General features: G+C 49.2%; 1 protein-coding gene across 2 annotated transcripts in view; it reads left to right on the forward strand.

Annotated features, from left to right (window-relative positions):
• Positions 1-8,961: 8,961 nt before the first annotated feature.
• Positions 8,962-18,029, forward strand: part of SLC45A4 (solute carrier family 45 member 4) — a 108,989-nt gene continuing 99,921 nt past the window's right edge. The window contains exon 1 of one of the 2 annotated variants that reach the window (XM_054058067.1): positions 8,962-9,108. The gene's annotated coding sequence lies outside the window, so the exon portion shown is untranslated. Of the gene's footprint in view, positions 9,109-9,431; positions 9,718-18,029 lie in introns of those variants that run through there. The other variant, XM_054058065.1, reaches the window with a different exon arrangement.

Here is an 18,029-nt window from a genome sequence, read left to right on the forward strand (position 1 = left end):
CAATGTCCCTTTGTCTGAGGTGGGGAAAGGAGGACTCAAAAGTGGTGACATACTACCACAGAGGTGACACACTCTGCTGTGCCACCGCAACAAGATGAATTCAGCCTGGCTGCCACTCACTCTTTATGCTCTGCAATGCAGCAGCCTTTCTTCCGTGAGTGGCCAGCCAAGAGCTACACTGGTTCAAAACCATGAAGCCAAGCCAGGACCTGCCTCTGGCAGGGACATCCCATTTGTTTCAGTTCTGGTCCTGCCGGGGTTTATTCTCCGTGCTGAGGATTAACTGCATTCACTGAGCACCTTCTGATGCCTCCAAGTCTGGTCTGAGCTGCCAGACTGTCTGCATCTGGGCTGCTGTGTCCTGCAGGTCCCTTCTGCTATCTGGGCATCGATCAGGGCACAACACATGCACAGCTTGTAGGAAGCACCAGGCAGACCAAGTGTGGCCAAGCTGGTCAATCCTGCAGCCCCATGAGGCTGGGTATGTCAGGAGCTCTGGTTTTGTGGCCATGTCCTATGCTAGACAGACCCCACCATGTCCTCACCTTCTCCCCAGATGACAATCCTTTACATTTCTCTAACCCTTTCCCTAGCTACAGCCCAAAAAGAATGTGCTGCTCTGCTCTGCACTACCTCTAAAGAAAGCTGTGACCAGATTTCCAAAACAACACTGCCACAGTTTTAATGAGTCCCATGGGCAATAACCACCATGAATGCAGAAAAGCAGCAGCCAAGCAGCATCTCAGGTCTGCATAGCTCAACTACTATTTGAGGAATGAAGAAAGACATCCTGTTTTATGTGATCCTGCATTTGCCCTGCTCCACTCCCTCGTTCTTGCCTAAAACATAGGCATTGTGATGGATTTGTCTCTAGGATTGAGAGCAGGGTGAGCTGTGAACAAGCTCCACTCTCCCACACAGCCCAATGCCTGCAAAAATCCACATTGCTACCAGCTGAACCAGCTGATGCTGAGTGCCAAGCCCAACTCTGAGCCTCTTCTGGGTTGCAAACCAGAGCAGATGTGGGACAAGTGCACCCCAAACACAGTGAGGGGAGTAGGGATATGAAAACAGCAGCAGCATTTCAGGAGAATGATGCACATCTGGCTGCAGAAGGGGAAAGGGGATGAAGGTATCCACTCACTTCCAGCTAAAAGCTGACTTCATTGAACAGCCTTTGACTTGATGCCAATACCAGAACAGGCAGACATTGCTGGAAAAAAAAGCAACCACAAAAGCAAAGGTGAAGCATTCCCATAGTCACGGGGGAAGTTTCATGAGACCTTGACCCACAGGACTTCTTAAAACTTATGCTTTAACATCACCATAAAAAGGGGAGACAGGAGACAGGAATCTCAGCAGCTAAGGGGACCTTCATCTTGCCAAGCTTTCAAACAGTCCTGAAACCTTTCCCACGAGGTAGCTTCTGGGATGACCCCACCATGAGCAGCCTCTCTCCATCTCAGAACATCTGCTAAGACAAGGCTCCTGCTGTTGCCAAACCTCCCAGCTTTAACAGAGGACAGCAGTAGGAGGCATCAAGGAGAATTAATTTATCATAGAATCATGGAATCATAGAATCATAGAAGGGTTTGGATTGGAAGGGACATTAAAGATCATCCAGTTGCACCCTCCCACCATGGGCAGGGACACTTTCCACTACATCAGGCTGCTCAAGGGCCCCATCTACCCTGGCCTTGAACGCTTCCAGGGAGGGGACTTCCACAACTTCCCTGGGCAACCTGTGCCACTGCCTCACCACCCTCATCATGAAGAATTTCCTCCTAATGTCTAGTCTAAATCTTCCCCTCCCCTACTTAAAGCCATTCCCCTTTGTCCTATCACTACATGTTCTTGTAAAAAGTCCCTCCCCAGCTTTCCTGTAGCCCCCTTCTGGTACTGGAAGGCCACTATAATGTTTCCCCAGAGCCTTCTCTTCTCCAGGCTGAACAGCCCCAACCCTCTCAGCCTGTTCTCATAGCAGAGGTGCTCCAGCCCAACAGTTCCATATCCTTCTTATGTAGGGGATTTAAGAACTGGACACAGGACTCCAGGTGAGGTTTCACAAGAAAGGACTAGAGGGGGAGAATCACCTCCTTCGCCCTGCTGGCCACGCTTCTTTAGATACAGCTCAGATACAGCTGGCCTACTGCGCTGCAAGTGCACGTTCATGTACAGAAAGCTGCCTCTAGGCATTACAGCTCAAGCTTGTCCACCAGGCAAAGCCCTGCAGACTAGTCATGCCGATGAGTCAAGCAGTAAATTGGGCTCCTGCTTTTAAGAGGAAAGGAGTTTCTGCAGTGCACCGTGGTGCCTGGCCACAGCTTACTAGTTAGCATGAGAGCAGTTGCCATGGCACTGCAAAGTAGGAAAATTTCTGGGGTGATTAGGAGTAAGCGTCGGCTTCCCAAAGTCTGTTTTCCCCTCACTAAGCACGACTCTGGCATTTTTTCCAGACCTTGCTCTGTTTTGCGTGTGCACAACCAAGTGCAAAGGAAGCAGCTCAGGAAGGTGTTCAGGAAATACTGGAGTGGGCTAAAGAACGGGACCCCTGCAGGCTCTTCTTGCAGGGAAACAGGTGAGTTGCAGACAGAGACACTGCATGTCTGCAGGTCTCTCTCCTTTCAAGCATTTCTTTTGTTCAGCAGTTCATGGTCAAAGTCATAGAATCATAGAATGGTATGCGTTGGAAGGGACCTTAAAGATCATCCAGTTCCAACTCCCTTGCCACGGGCAGGGACACTTCCCACTAGATCAGGCTGCTCAAAGCCTCATCCAACCTGGCCTTGAACTCTTCCAGGGAGGGGGCATCCATTACTTCTCCTGGCAATCTGTGGCAAACCATTCCCCCTCATCCTGTCCATGCACACCCTCATAAAGAGCTCCTCCCCAGCTTTCTTATAGCCCCCTTTAAGTATAGGAAGGCTGCTGTAAGGTCTCCCTGGATCCTTGTGTTCTTCACGCTGAACAACCCCAACAGTCTCGGCCTGTCCTTGTATGGGAGGTGCTCCAGCCCTCAGATCATCTCCTTGGACTCCTCTGGACTCGCTCTAACAGATCTGTGTCCTTCCTGCACTAAGGACTCCAGAATTGAGAGCAGGGCTCCAGGTGAGGCCTCACAACAGTGCAGTTAAGGGGCAGAATCACCTCCCTTGACCTGCTGGTCATACTTCTTTGAATACCATCCAGGATATGGTCAAGGCATCCCTCATCTCTGTATCAAGTTGTCCCCACATTTATTTGCACGGGGAGCAGAGATTTTGTAAGCAATGCTGCTGAGCACCTTGCTTGCCTTATAATGGACCCACAAAGCTTCTCAAATGACTTTTGCTAAGAGGGATTGGTGACTAGCTGCTGTTTCAGAGTCACAGGGTTTAAGGCATATGGGGCACACAGTGCTAAGTAATCCATTCTCTTGCAAAACCCAGCACTGATCACTTCTGGTAAGCCCACAACTTCTGTTTGAGCAATAATTTTGCTGTCTTGATTTGGAGATTTCCAGCATTGGAGAACCTACTGTCAACCAGCTACACCAGGTGGCTGGTCACAGTGCTTCAGAGCCTCCACTAGCTGGAAACAGAAGGGCATTTGATTGAGTTTGAACATATCTGGCCTCTGCTCGAGGTCACTGGACACAGTTTGGTTTTGTCTGTGTGGCTGGAATGCTGTTCACTTCTTGACTTCTCTTTGCATCAATCTTACCCAGATCAGCTCCTTCACTTCCACACTTCACCATTGCTTTGGGCAGAGCTGTGTCTGGTCACCCCCAGTGGCTATGAAAAGCTGTTCTGTTGTTTCCTGCCCAAATCCCCTTGATTTCCCTCAAGGTCATATGTTATACAAGATCTTCTCAGATGTTAAAACAACAGAAGAGTCACCTGAAGGCTGGGAAAGGCCAAGCCAGCATCCTGCCTCTGCCAGGCAGATTTCTCTAGAGGAAATCATAGGGGGATTGCAGGATGGATACACACGTCCTGTGGATGCTAATATCTGGATGTACACTGTCAGGGCACCCAGTGACTCCAAGCACACATATTTTTGGTGATTCTGGTAGTTTCAGCAGCCTGGGACCTCAGTTGTAGCCAGCCTGCCTTCCTGCTGGCCCATGGGTAGGGGCTGATAACGTATCCCCAGAGCGTCTCATTCTTCCAGAGAGAGACTGCTTTCAGCCTGGAGACAAACACTCTCATTGAATTCAGGTATAGTGTGCAGTTTGTTCTCTCCAGGAGCATCAGAACCCTGGGGACACTCTGGGCATCAGCACCTCCCTGTGCTGGAGCCGCATGGTGGGGGTAAAAACCAGGTTCTTCCTTGTCCCCAAATCCAAACCCAGGCAAGCGAGTTGTTGAATCTCTGTGATAATCCTCCACCAGCACTGGTAAACTCAAACCCCATTAAAAGCCTCACAGATGACCTCAGTAACCTACCAGCTGCAGACTTTACCCCCACTTTCCATCTTACACATCTCCATGGCCATTTCATCTCTGTTCTGATTATCTCATCCAATGGTGTTTTCTTATCTAATTCAAACCTCCTCCCCAGTGTTCAGTGTTGTCAGAAAAGCCACCTTGCCTTTCAGCTGCCAATTTTGTGGACGTCTTTGATACACCAGCTCCTGCCAGGTGGGACTCCACAGGATGCTTGAGCAATGGAAGAGCCGTAGGGATGATCCACACAATGCCTGAGCTGCAGACGCATGTCAAGAGAAGCAAGAGAAGGAAAGCTAGCGTGTGAGATCTGACAGGCTCATAACAAACCCAGCTGGCTGGCACACATACCAAGCCCAAAACACCCCAGGCCACCACCCTCCCGATACCATCACAGCCCTTCACATTTAATTAAAAAAGGATTAAAGTAGGCTGTAAGGACGTGGGCGATGGCTGAGGTCAGGGGGTGCCTTGCAAACCTACGCCAAGCTCTGCAGCTGGTGCTGGGACAGTGGGCTGTCTGCTGGTGATGCCAGCTTCTCCAAGACCAAGGTTGGTCTAATCTGAGACTCGAGGAACCTATCCAGGCTGCTTCCCTCTCTTAGTGCTGCATTGTAAGGAGAGCTGCAGGGCAAGGATGGGATCAGGGTAGAGGAGCTTGCAGGGAAACATTTACACTGCTGGTAAGAGAGTGAGCAATGGTTATGATGTTCCTCCAAGGTCTCCAGGATGTCCTGCTGGCTCTTCCTAGGGCTAGCGTTTGGCTGTGTCTCTTCCCAGAGCTCACATATTTATCCTGTATGAGCCACATGCAACTGTCCCAGCCCTGGTACTGAGGTTCGACTCAGGCAAGCAGTTCTGTTGTAACAGAGCTGCCGGCCATTTCCCAAGATACAAATGTTTCACCAGGGCAGAGCTCGGAGGCTTTTTCCAGCCAGCCAAGTGCGAGGCAGGTAGGTTCTGGCCAGATCCAGCCTCACTGAAAGCCCTGGGAACATGCTTGTAGATAAGGCACAGTGCCAAGGAGTCCCCGATCTTACCTGGCTGGAGGAACCATGGTCATAGACGGCTTGAAGACACCTCCACACAGGGGTTAAAGCCTTAATACCAGCAGGTTTCACCTTCAAAGGGGTGACTTGTTCAGAGAAAGGTGGATAAAGGCTTAGCTGACCCCAAGAAGGTCATTCTTCCCCTGCACAGACATCTCTGGGAGCAGAATCCATGGTAGACACGGGTAGTTCACTTGGAGAGATGCAGAAGACGTCAGCAGCTCAGCAGGATGGGTAGAGGCAAATAGAGGCACTGTGAAAAATAGAATTTGCTAGCACAGAAATGAGGACAGGGGTCTGTGTCTGAAACCCACCCCTGAGGGATGGGATGCACTGTATGGGGGCAGAAGAGATGTCTCAGGCTGGTGGATTGACTCTTCTGCACTAGTATTCCTGCTCAGAGGCCTTGGCTCCTCTCTCTGCACAGAGAACTGACCTGCAGGATGCGAGCTGGTCCTTCATCAGTAGCTTGATGGCTCACCTAAGCCTATAACATGGGGCAAGTTCTGGCAGGGAGGAGAGTTGAGTCCATGGCATGTAAGTGTTCCCCATCCTACCCCAATCAGACTCACATCCCCTAGAGCATTTCAGTTCAGGCCCAGGCCCACGTCTTCCAGACTGGCCTGGCCACAACAATCCTGAAAAGCTCAAAGAAGTTCCTTGTGGTCTTTTCAGCTCTTTCTGCTAAGAATTCATTGCCTTTCCCTTCACGGCCTAAGAGAGCCCTGCTCCCTTCAGACCAGGCTGCTCTGCACAGGATCTGACCTCTCTTTTATGTATTTCTAAATGCTCCCAGTCCCAGTGACCTCAGTAATTGCCGCTGTTCCCTAACTAACCTATCATCCGGTCACTCAGCCTTGGAAAGTTTTCTCCCTCCTTTCCATGCACTTGCCAGAGACCGGCTGATTCATCCACTCTCTGCCTCAGGCAACCCACGCAGCCACTGATGATTGAGTTACTTAACAATTAAGCAGAGCCTTAAATCTTTGCAGCACTTAACATGTATTGACTAATTAATCCAAGCACTATCTGAGGTAGGTTAGTTCAGTCTTGCGTGTAGCTTCCAAACATGCCCATGGTTGCCTTTCAGGTCGAAGGCAGAAGCAGGTCTTGTAGAAGTGATAGGAGGTCCACCAGCCTCATTGCTTACACCTCCAAGGGGCCTGTGTAGCACTGCCCCTCTGCACCGTAGGACCCACTACCACTTCAGAGGTCACTGGGACTAGGAGATGATTACCCCAGCCCAGGACTCTTGCAAAGTTTGCCCTTGAATGTGCTTTTCTCCTGCATCTTCTCTGGCCCTGCATGGTTGCTTCACTCCCTGGCTCTCCTACCACCAGCAGGGCACCCTGCACATCCAACAGCTGAAGCCAACTTGCTCAGACAAGCAACGAGTTGCCTGAGGCTCTGCCAAACCTTGAGTGCAGGTGGGAAAAACCTTCCCCTGGGGTCCTACTGGCAGCCAGCCACGAGTCCTGCCAATACAGGAGAACAAACCTGGCTTCAGGACAGTGACAGGAGAGCACAACACGCTGCCCTGCTGCGTTCCCACCCAGATGGAGCCAGGCTTTCCTGTATTAAGCCCTCTGTATTAAGCCTGTTCTCACAGGCTGCCTCAGCCACATCAAAACTCACATCCCAGTCTCAGCTGTCAGCAGGGAATGAGGCCAGGCGTGGGAGGCGGGGAACCCACTCCCCGTGTGGTTGAGCTGCACAGGAGCTTTGGGCAGGTGAGCATGCTGGGGAGATGCAGGGACGCACCCAAAGTTATGCAGAGTCAGTACCTAGGTGATTCCCAGCCCTGGGATTCAGGAGAGGGTAAAGGAAGAGATGTGCCACAGCTGAAGCTATGAGTAGAGAGTCAGAAAGATGAGTTGGGTTTCCAGCCCCACAGTCCTTGGGGCCAGATCCTGGGCAAATCATCTAACTTTTCCCTTTTTCCCCCAATGCAGTCACTTTTCATCTAGCCAAGACTAAAAGAAAATGCCACGTCCTCGTACCATGCAGGTTTCCAACTGTTAGCTAAGGCCACAAGCAGACATTAAACCCCTGCTCATGCCATGGTCCTCTTGCATTAAAGAGTACAGGATCCCAACAGCACAAGGACAGAGACCCCCAAGGCACATGACGCAGTTTGACTCCCTGCCACCGAAAAGTTTCAGCCTCGTGGAAAAGGATCTGGGGGTTCTGGTTGACAGCAAATTGAACATGAGCCAGTAGTGTGCCCTGGCAGCCAGGAGGGCCAACCATGTCCTGAGCTGCATCTAGCACGGCATTGCTCACCATTCAAGGGAGGTGATTGTATCATTCTACTCCGTACTGCGGTGGCCCTCCCTTGAGTGCTGTGTGCAGTTTTGAGCACCACAGGATAAAAAGCTCATCAGGCTACTGGAGAGTGCCCAGAGGAGGCCAAAAGTTGGTGAAGGTTTTAAAGGTGAAGCCATATGAGGAGCGGTTGAAGTCACTTCGTCTGTTCAGCCTGGAGAAGAGGAGACTGAGGGCAGACTTCATCATGGTTTACTGCCTCCTCACAAGGGGAGGAGGAGGAGCAGGTGCTGATCTCTCTGGTGACCAATGACAGGACCTGAGGAAATGGCAGGAAGATGTGCCAGGGGAGGTTTAGGTTGGATATTAGGAAAAGGTTCTTCACCAGAGGGTAGTGGAGCACCGGAACAGGCTCCCCAGGGAAGCAGTCCTGATGCCAAGCCTGACAACATTGAAGCAGCATTTGTACAATGCCCTCAGAAACACGATGTGAACGTCGGGGATGTCCTGTGCAAGATCAGGAGTTGGACTCGACAATCCTTGTGGGTCCCTTCCAACTCAGGTGATTCTATGATTCTGTGATCTGAGTCCTCTGAGCAGCTCGTGCCCTTTCCCTGCCTCCCTGCCACCCAAGGGTCTCAGCACAGTGACACCCACCTCTCCCTGATAGGCAGGTGATGAGAAACACTTGCTGTGAAGGACCTGGCAGCAGAAAGGTACTTTGTCCACCTGGAGAGTCCTGAAGCAGCCAGCCAGAAGAGAGCTTAATCTGCACAACCTTGCTCAGAAAAGCCAGCACCAGCAGAGTGAGGATCTGCTCAAACCATATGGAGTCTTTAACCACAAGGAACTGGCTTGAGTCAAATAGCATCAGTGTGCACATTATAAAGGCATCTCTGCTGCTCGTACTCTTACCCTTCATGTGCCCTCCATCTCATGCTGCTGAGGATGGGGTTCCTGCCCACCCTGGGGATCTACTATTTGCTTGCTTTTTAACATGCATCAGACATCTCCAAAGGCAGAGGAGAAACTTCCTCTCCCTGCAAAATTCACCCCAGAAATCTTCAGTCATAGAGCAGAGGAAGTTGTAGACCAACAGTTTACCTCCGGGTCTGAAAGCATCCTATATATTAGGAGGGCATTTTCACTTTTTTTCCCTTGCCTGAATATGTGCTGATCTCATTCATCTTGGGAAAAGCACGGGGTGTTCTCATTCAGGCTATACCTGGCAAGCTGCATCCACTGTGACAGAGGGAGCGAACTTCTGAGCAAGCTCTGCAGTGGCTGCTGCCAGGCTTCTTGTGATTTATTTTCTGAAAGAGAGGCCGGCTGCTTCTTCACCTGGCATTCTTGAGAGGAGATGAAGGGTAAGTCAGCAAATCAGCTTCACACACTGCAAACAGCCTCTGCTTTCAGCCATGGCAGAATTATCTCAGGTCGGGATTTGCTGGTAGCTGGGTGAGAAATGTCTGCAGGGCTATGTTCCCCACCTCCACCTCTCCTAGAGAGGGAAAGCAAGGAAATGTTTTTAACATGCTGCATGGAGGCAGGTTGCAGGAGCTGTGGTACCCGACACGGCTCAGCAAGCACTGCCGGGGAAATCAACAGGGAACGTTCCTGATGCTATTTTAAACATCGGCAGAAAACGCTAGCTAGCAACACTGAATTTGACTGGGCTGCATAAAGCCAAGAGCAGCGACAGAGGCATGAGCTGCCTGCCCATATAGCAGGGATCCCACACACCGCAGAGCGAGCTGTTCGCACTGATGTGTGGGCTGCTCAGCCGGTCAGTTTGTTGACGTATTTGCTAACTACGACATTGCTTTGACATGTCAACTGGCAACCCAGCGTCTGGATGCCTTGGTGTCATGCAGGCACCTTCTTTTCAGCCCCTGAGAGAGCAGCTTAGATCCACTGGCCGGGGTTAAAAATGAACCACAGCTAAGCTGTTCAAAGGGATCTGCGCTGCCACCAACGTGAGTGCTCCACGCCTGCCAGTGCAGGTGGAAGTTGCATGCCTGACTCCAAGGGGGGATGCAGGTCTTGCTGGGTGGCTGCCGACAAACACTCCTGTTCTGCCGGCTGTCTCTGGAGCCTCTTGCCTTGCTTACCTGGGAGAGGGTGGAAAGAGTGAATGTTGTGGGATTGCTGCAGCTGGTGGGTGCTGCTAAAGGCAGTATGTGACATTAAAGGTGGTACCTGAGAATAAAGATACTGCAGCAATTCTAAGCTTAAGAATAAATAATACTGCAGGTCTGGCTGCTGCAGGAAATGTCCCTTTTGTAAATGGTGCTGTTTCGAGTAAGAAGAGCAATTATGGGGATTCTGCTGCAGCTCATTGTGGTCAGCTTAATTTGGGAAGAGGATGTTTGCTGGCAGCTAAAGGAGGCTGGTTATGATGCAGAATTACCAGACCAGGCTAGTGTTTGGAAATGGTATAATAATCTCAAGGCATGGGAATGCAATTCGGTATGTTTTACCTTTGGAGACAGTCATGAGTGGGGAGACGTTAGATTGTTTGGTGAAGCCCAGACACCACGATGGCGGTCATTGCTGAAACCAGCTGACTTGACTGCTGTTTGCGTGCCAGACCTTTCCAAAAGTGCTGTTTGTGCACGCGAAACAGAGAAAACTCTCAGTTGCAGGGGAGTTTTTTCATGCCCTGGTTTTGCGTGTGGGTGCATGTGTTTGGGAGTAGGAGGCATGAGCTGTTTGTTGTACCCGGAGTCCAACTTTGCAGCCACCGTATTACATTAGATGATGGGTATTACGCAAGGCTGTGCTTCTAACAGGAGAGTTCCAGCTGGTTTTAATGTGACAATCATTCCTGGTGCTTTCAGTGCTCACAATCTTGGGCATTTACTGCTTTTTAGTGTCCGTTTCTCAAAAGCTGGTGTCAAATGCCAAGTGCTACCCAGGGACCTCCTGTGTGGATGCAGCAAGGATGCAAGGACTCAGTTGATGCACAGCTTCAGCTGGAGTGACGTAGTGAAAATGCCAAGGAGGGCAAGTGAGCAGCGTTGGTTCGGACAGCCTGGAGATAGAAAAGGAGGATAAATAGCAGTGAATCCTCCTGGAGAGGGTGTGACCAGGAATCAAAAGGGAGAGATGGGATTTGTGTGTGCTGGGATAGTTCCTGGGATGTGGAGGGGAGTGTGTGAGTACACACGCAGGGACCATGCCCCACACTAACTCATCAGTGTCTGTGCTCACCAGCCAGCACACAAAGCCACAAATGAGAGAGTTCATGTGCTTGTAAGAAAAAGGACTTTTGCTCATCCACTACTTATCTATTAAACTTCGCATTGCAAACTCTGGTTTAGCTCTTCATCCAGAGGGAAAAGAGTCGCTGTGAAGGCTGTTTTTTCAGAAGCAGTAGCATAAGGGACCTAAAGCCCAACCTTCCTCCTGGAGACCTTTACTCTGGTCTAATTAGCAGTGGCTGCCTCAGGACTGATCGTAACCAAACTATTCAGCAGCACAAGGGCTCTTCCTCTGCAGAAATAGTAGTCTGCTGTGGATTGTTACTTCATTTTCTTTCACTACAGTTTTTGCAATAAATTTATGGTCTATTTTGTTAAATGCTGACGAGGACAAAGGGCCCTCTGTACTGAGCAACCCTATTAAAACATGCTTATTAAACCTCACCCTGTGAAACCACAGGGGCTGACTGCTGCAGGCTTTGGTGGCAGTTGCGCTGGTGTTTCTAGCCTTGAAGACTGCAGGCACTGAGCGCAGAACAACATCGCTATTGTCAAAAAACCTAGAGTGGTGGTAGGAGAGCAAGAACAGTGCATGAAGGAAGGCTTACAGCTCTCTGACTTGCAGGACACCTTCGGCCTTTCACCTAAGGCGGAAAAGGAGTGAGGGCTCTCTCTCCACAACTTGTTGATAGCTGGATTGGTAGGCTGAGGCCAATTGTATGTGATTTTACAAGGCCAAGTGCTGGGTCCTGCACTTTGGTCACAACATCCTCATGCAACGCTACAGGCTTGGGGAAGTGTGGCTAGAGAGCTGCCCTGTGGAAAAGCAGCTAGGGGTTGTTGCACCTAGGGAAAAAGCACCTGGTTGATAGGTGGCTGAACATGAGGCAGGAGTGGCCCAGGTGGCCAAGAAGGCCAACAGCATCCTGGCTTGTATCAAAAATGGTGTTGCCAGCAGGAGTAGAGAAGTGATTGTGCCCCTGCACTTGGTGCTAGTGAGGCTACACCTTAAATCCTGTGTTCAGTTTTGGCCCCTCACTACAGAAGGACATCGAATTTCTGGAGCATGTCCGGAGAAGGGCAACAAAGCTGGTGAAGGGTCTGGAGCACAAATCTTATGAGGAGTGGCAGAGGGAACTGTGGTTGTTTAGTTTGGAGAAAAGAAGACTGAGGGGAGACTTTATCGCTCTCTACATCTCCCTGAAAGGAGTTTGTAGTGAGGTGAATGTTGGTCTCTTTTTCCAAGCATGAGGTGAAGGGATGAGAAGAAATGGCCTCAAGTTGCACTAGAGGAGGTTTATATTCCATATTAGAAAAAATTCTTCACTGAAAGAGTGGTGAAGCATTGGAACAGGTTGCCCAGGGAAATGGTGAAGTCACCGTCTTTAAGGTGTTCAAAAAGCATGTTGATGTGTTACTTCGGGACATGGTTTAGTAGTCACGGTCATGTTGGGCTGACAGTTGGACTTGATGATGTTAAATGTCTTTTCCAGCCTTAATGATTCTACGGTAGTTGGTTATGTAGAGGTTGGGAGGAGGCTCCCTCTAATAACAGGGCATTCCTAGCATTTATTTCCTCCAACACCTAATGCTGATTCACTACCTAGATCTCCAGAAATCCCTTCATCCACCTCTGAAGCACGGTCACTGCTTTGCCTCACAGGGATCAGATACCCAGTCATCATCTGCTGTTGGAGTGTGTGTAGCATTTTAACCCTCCCACCATCCCACCATCCCACCATCCCACCATGGAGGGACTAAGCACCACTGACAAACTGATCTTGGATGAGCTTCTTTCCTAGACTGACATCCACGGGGTGCCTCTCTCTGCTATGAAACCATGCGTCAGTGCAAGCTGCTCTGAGAAGATGGATCCAGACCCAACACTGGGTGAGGGCAAAGATCTCCACCATCCCAGAGTAAGAGGGGTTAGATCACATGCAAAGCAAATACCTTGCCAGCGGCTGCACACATACACTGAAGAACAACATAGCCTGCAGCTCTAATATAAAAACACTGACCTGAACAGCAGCCAGATCATTTTTTACTAGAATGCACCATTCTTGACCAATTTTTCCAGCACATCCCACACAAACAGGTTTTCCTTGAACACCACGCTTTAGCCACTTGCTACTTCATGCCAGCTTTTTGTGTTCCTAATTGTAAGGAAGGGGAGGGCTCTCAGGTATCACTCAGTGTCTCTATGGCTGCTGAGCACAGGGTCTGAGCAGTGTATCCTCGCAAACACAAAATCCAGCACTTACGTGACCAGTTGTGCTGAAGTCTGTTGAGATCCCACCCTATTGCAGAAATCTAAGGCCTTCGACTTGGCACATATATACTGGTCTAATAACACGTCCTTCCTCTTCTCATCACTTCCCAGAAAGGGCACACTCACTCTTCCCAGTTTGCCTGCAAACTGGAACAGAAGCAGCCTTGATCCTTCAGCACTGGTGCCAGCTATTGGTCTCCATGTTATTTTGCTTAATTAGCTCAGTTCTTGGGAGTAAACAAGGGGGCATGATGGGAAAATGGTTACTGTCTGTAAAGTCAGGGATGACATCCTGCACACTCTGGTCCAAATTGGCCTGTGCCCACTCTGACCTGGAGTTTGAGCTATTGTGAAAACAAGAAGTTTTTAAACCATTATTTGGTCCAATTTATCATCTTCCAGTGCACAACAGTACCTCGGGGTAGCCAGGATGTATCACCAGACGCATAAAGTGTACCTCTTGGTTAGTGGACAGTGATGGACACTTGCACATGGGAGAGTTTGAGGGATGTTTCAAGGGGAGGAGCTGTGCTCCTTGGCAGATAGTCCTCTTTGATCCAAGCTTGCACTCTCATCAGGCCCTTCGTTAGTGGGCAGAGAAGTCATATTCAAGACACAAATGGAGGTGTTCAAAACCTGGTTAGATGAGACCACGAGCAACCTGATCTAGTGGAAAGTGTCCCTGCCCATGGAAGGGGGTAGAATTGGATGGTCTTTAAAGTCCCTTCCAAACCGAACCATTCCATGATTCAATGATTCTATGATTTCTGCATGCAGGAGGGAGCGAGAAGTGAAAGCAGCACTGCCTCTCCTCCTAGTCTGCCCTTTGGTACTCCCAGGTACATTGGCCTGATGTGAAGAGCAGCAGAAAAATTGTATTTATTCCAGACAATCTAACAAAAATTTCCAATATTGGTTCATTCAGTAGAAAACAGATATTTCAGTTCTTCTTTGAAAAATTCATTAATTTTAACCAGAAAAAAAAGACTGAAGGATATGAAACTTCATCCCCAAACAATTTTGTATGAATTGAGTATTTTCATTTATTTGCCATGCTACACACTAAATAATGGTCAGAATAGGTAAATGCCTTGGGAAACCTGTTTCATCACACATTTTTACAAAGGAGAGAACAAGCAAATCCTACAGTCATGCAAAGGTGGATTGAGCCCTGTCCCTGTGCAATGCTGGAGGCAAACTGAGTAACCTGCTAGGCCTCCCGTACTTGTCCTGGCAGACCTATTTCAGGGTATTTGACATAATTCTTAGATAATAATTCTTCATGATACCAAGCTGAGTGGTGCAGTTGTCACACCAGAAGGACAGGATGTCATCCAGAAGGATTTGGACAAGCAGGAGCAGTGGGTCTGTGTGAACCTCACAAGGTTCAACAAGGCCAGGTGCAAGGTCCTACACTTGGGTTGGGGCAATCCACGGTTTCAATACAGAATGGAGAATGATGTGATTGAGAGCAGTCCTGCAGAGAAGGACTTGGGGGTGATGATTGCTGAGAAGCTCAACATGAACCAGCAGTGCATTCTTGCAGCCCAGAAGGCCAACCGTATCCTGGGTTGCATCAAAAGAAGCATGGCCAGCAGGTCGAGGGAGGTAATTCCACCCCTCTATTCCTTTCTTGTGAGACCTCAACTGGAGTATTGTGTTCAGTTCTGGAATCCTCAACATAAGAAGGATACGGAACTGTTGGAAAGGGAGGGACACAATGATGGAGCACCTCTGCTGTGAGGACAGGGTGAGAGAGTTGGGGTTGTTCAGCCTGGAGAAGAGAAGGCTGAGGGGAGATCTTATAGCAGACCTACAGTACCTGAAGGGGGCTACAGGAAAGCTAGGGAAGGACTATTTCCAAGAGCATGTAGTGATAGGAAGAGGGGGAATGGCTTTAAATGGGAAGGAAGATTTAGATTAGACATTAGGAACTTCTTCACAAGGAGGGTGGTGAGACACTGGCACAGAATGACCAGGAAAGTGTCATTCTATTTCTCAGGAGCGGGAGCAGCTTCTGGCTGAGATCATGACTGTGTCAGTATCTGGGACTCCTGTGTTGGACTGCAGTGTTCATGAACATCAAGCAAATACCTGTTAGGAGAGAGAGAGAGAGAGAGGATGAGTGGAGTCTTTCTCAGTTTATCTGTGGGCCACTCATCACTGCCAGAGGATTCATTCTGCTTTGGCAGGGAGGAGAGGGAGTTTCAGATAACAATTCTCCCACGCACAAGCCAACAGAGAAAACAATGATAAACACACAAAGAAAAACACGGCTTAACTGTGCCTTAGCGACCTATGAAAACCACAGCAGCTATGCTGCACAAGCGGGATTTGCACACTTAAGTCCAAGATTAAGTGGCCGAGGGAGTGAAAAAACATTGACAACTGCTAATATATTATGCAGTTTTTGTCTGAACATCCTGAATATCTGAATTTCCCCCTCAGTGAACTGCATTAGGCTGCAGAGCAGCCTGCTATCTGGAAGGTTTGGCAGGAATGGTGGAGAGGCTGGATGCTCTTGGCATTCATTTTGACAAGTCTATTGTGCAGACTGGTCTGCAGGGCCGCACTGGGTACCGAAGAGAACAGTAGCCTCTTCTGCGACCAAGCAAGAGCTGTGGCTCTCCACACATTGTGCAAAATCCACTTCAGCCTTCCACGCAAACAGGGAGCAACAGAGCTGGGACCACGTTGCCTCTTTGTATGAAGTCTGGGCAGACACATCCAGGTCACTCACTCCAGACAGCATTCACAATTTGTGGTTTTGCCATCTTCAGTTACCCGGAGGGGAGCTCGGTGCCTTGGCAGCAGCCCTGCCTCTGTCTCCAGCGTCTCTGGGCTGTGCTGCCTGCTGAAGCATGGCCTGAGCGTGTGGCAGCTCGGGCATTTGGGAAGAGGCCACCACGTCCTGCTTGGATGTGATGTGCCTCACCCCATGATGCCTTTTGGGTTCATTTAGGCACACAGCTCATTCTTCACTGGCTGAAGGGAGATCCAGGAATAGGATTTAGCTGCAGCTCATCCTCCCCTTCCTTCTCCTCCTTGAACCTACAGAAGAAATAAGTGCAAAAGAGAACGAAGGTCATCCACACTAATCTCTCTCTGTAGCCTTGGTGGAGTCCAGCATTCACACTTTGGGAAGTCTTAACAAATGGATAATTGAGCAGGAAAGGACGGATTTTGATAGGTGTGAAAAGAAGAGGCACAATTTACCCATGCCGTGGAGAGCAAGATGATATCTCCCCTCTGCTTCCAGGCTTTGGAGACCATGGTGCAGAGGTTGGCAGACCGGAAGACAAAAGGCTGTTCCACTCTTCTAGCTGGGCTAACAGGGAGGGACTGCACTGGAGAGAACACAAGAGCTCGAGAATGACTTTCTCAGTCACGCAGCAGCTCACTTCTGTGCACATCCTTCCTATTCTTGCTCCCATGGCATTTTTAGTATTGTGTGCATTTGAAAGGGAAAGAAAATCTGTCTGACAGTCCGGCAGATCTTTCCTTTTGCTTCTGAGGCCAGCTGCCCATCTTGAAAAAGACTTCTCTCTGCCACCCCAGAGAGAGAACTGAAAGTGCAGGATCAGCTGGAAAAGAACTTACTGCAAGTGAACCCGACACCCTCTGCAACACCTGAGAGACCGGAAATTTCATTTGCTTTGTTTCTACACAACTGATCAATTGAAACCAATTAATGAAACACTGTGTGTTAACATGTTCCTGCCTCCACCCCATGGGCTCATGCTGCTGCCTGATCTGAACAACAGAGCAGAGTTAGCACACACGCTGACACACAAGCACACTTCTTCAGCGAGATCTCAAGTCCTCCTGCTGCCTTATTTTGGCCCTCAGTAAGGAAAAGTGAGTTCAAAGCAGCCATCCCAGGTGACAGGACATCTCACAGTTGTCTGATTATTACCTAAAGCTCAGCCTGGACAAAACAGAGTTTTTGACATCCCCTTCCTTCTTAAGCCTTCTTCCTAAATCTTCTAACAACACAGTGGCCATCACAATGTGCTATCTGTCATGTAGAAATGGCTCCTGAACGCCACCTCACACCTCTCTTTCAAGGCCCATGAATTTAGGCTGCAGTTAAATCTTTTGGGAATTTTTCAAGCCCAGCTTCTCCAGCCCTGCAGGTTGCAGGGCCTCTTGCATACCTCTTCCTTCCTTTGTTACCAATCCATGGGCCCTGATGGTGTTTCACTCTTATTCATTCAGGATGCTACCATGGAAAGTGTTCCCTTAACCTCTCCTTTTTGTTTTACTTTCTACTCTGTATCCCTCGGCTGGTTCCTGCCTTCCCATAACATCAAAGTCAGGTCTTCACTCTCAAAGCCGTGTGATTACTCTCACTATGGTGATTCCCACCAACAATCAGCTCATGTGGCCAACCTCCGTGTACCTTCTACCATGTGTCTTTGGAAGGACTCCTCAAAAGCATCAAAAAATCAACCCTATGACAGCCACCCATTCCCATCTTTGCGCGAGTATCTACACAATCCTGAGGCTGCCACACAACACACTGAGGAACATCTTTTTCTTTCCTCGTGTTCCCCTGTTTGGTTGTGCCCATCCATTTTCCTATGTCTCAGTCTTGGAATACCAAATGTAAGGATTTGTTGTTTAGCACAGCTTAGCCCAGCTGCAGCTTCTTGTCCTATGGCAACAGAAACAAGGAATAATAATAGCAAGGTAGTGACTCATTAAACCCAATAACCTCACTAATTAGGCTTACCTAACTTTTTGAATTGTATAAACAACTGGAAAAAAAAATCTTAGGTTTTCCAATATTTTTTTCTTTTCCAGTTTCTCA

This window comes from Cuculus canorus, chromosome 2 (genome assembly GCF_017976375.1).
Source record: "Cuculus canorus isolate bCucCan1 chromosome 2, bCucCan1.pri, whole genome shotgun sequence".
In the NCBI taxonomy this organism is placed as follows: Eukaryota; Metazoa; Chordata; class Aves; order Cuculiformes; family Cuculidae; genus Cuculus; species Cuculus canorus.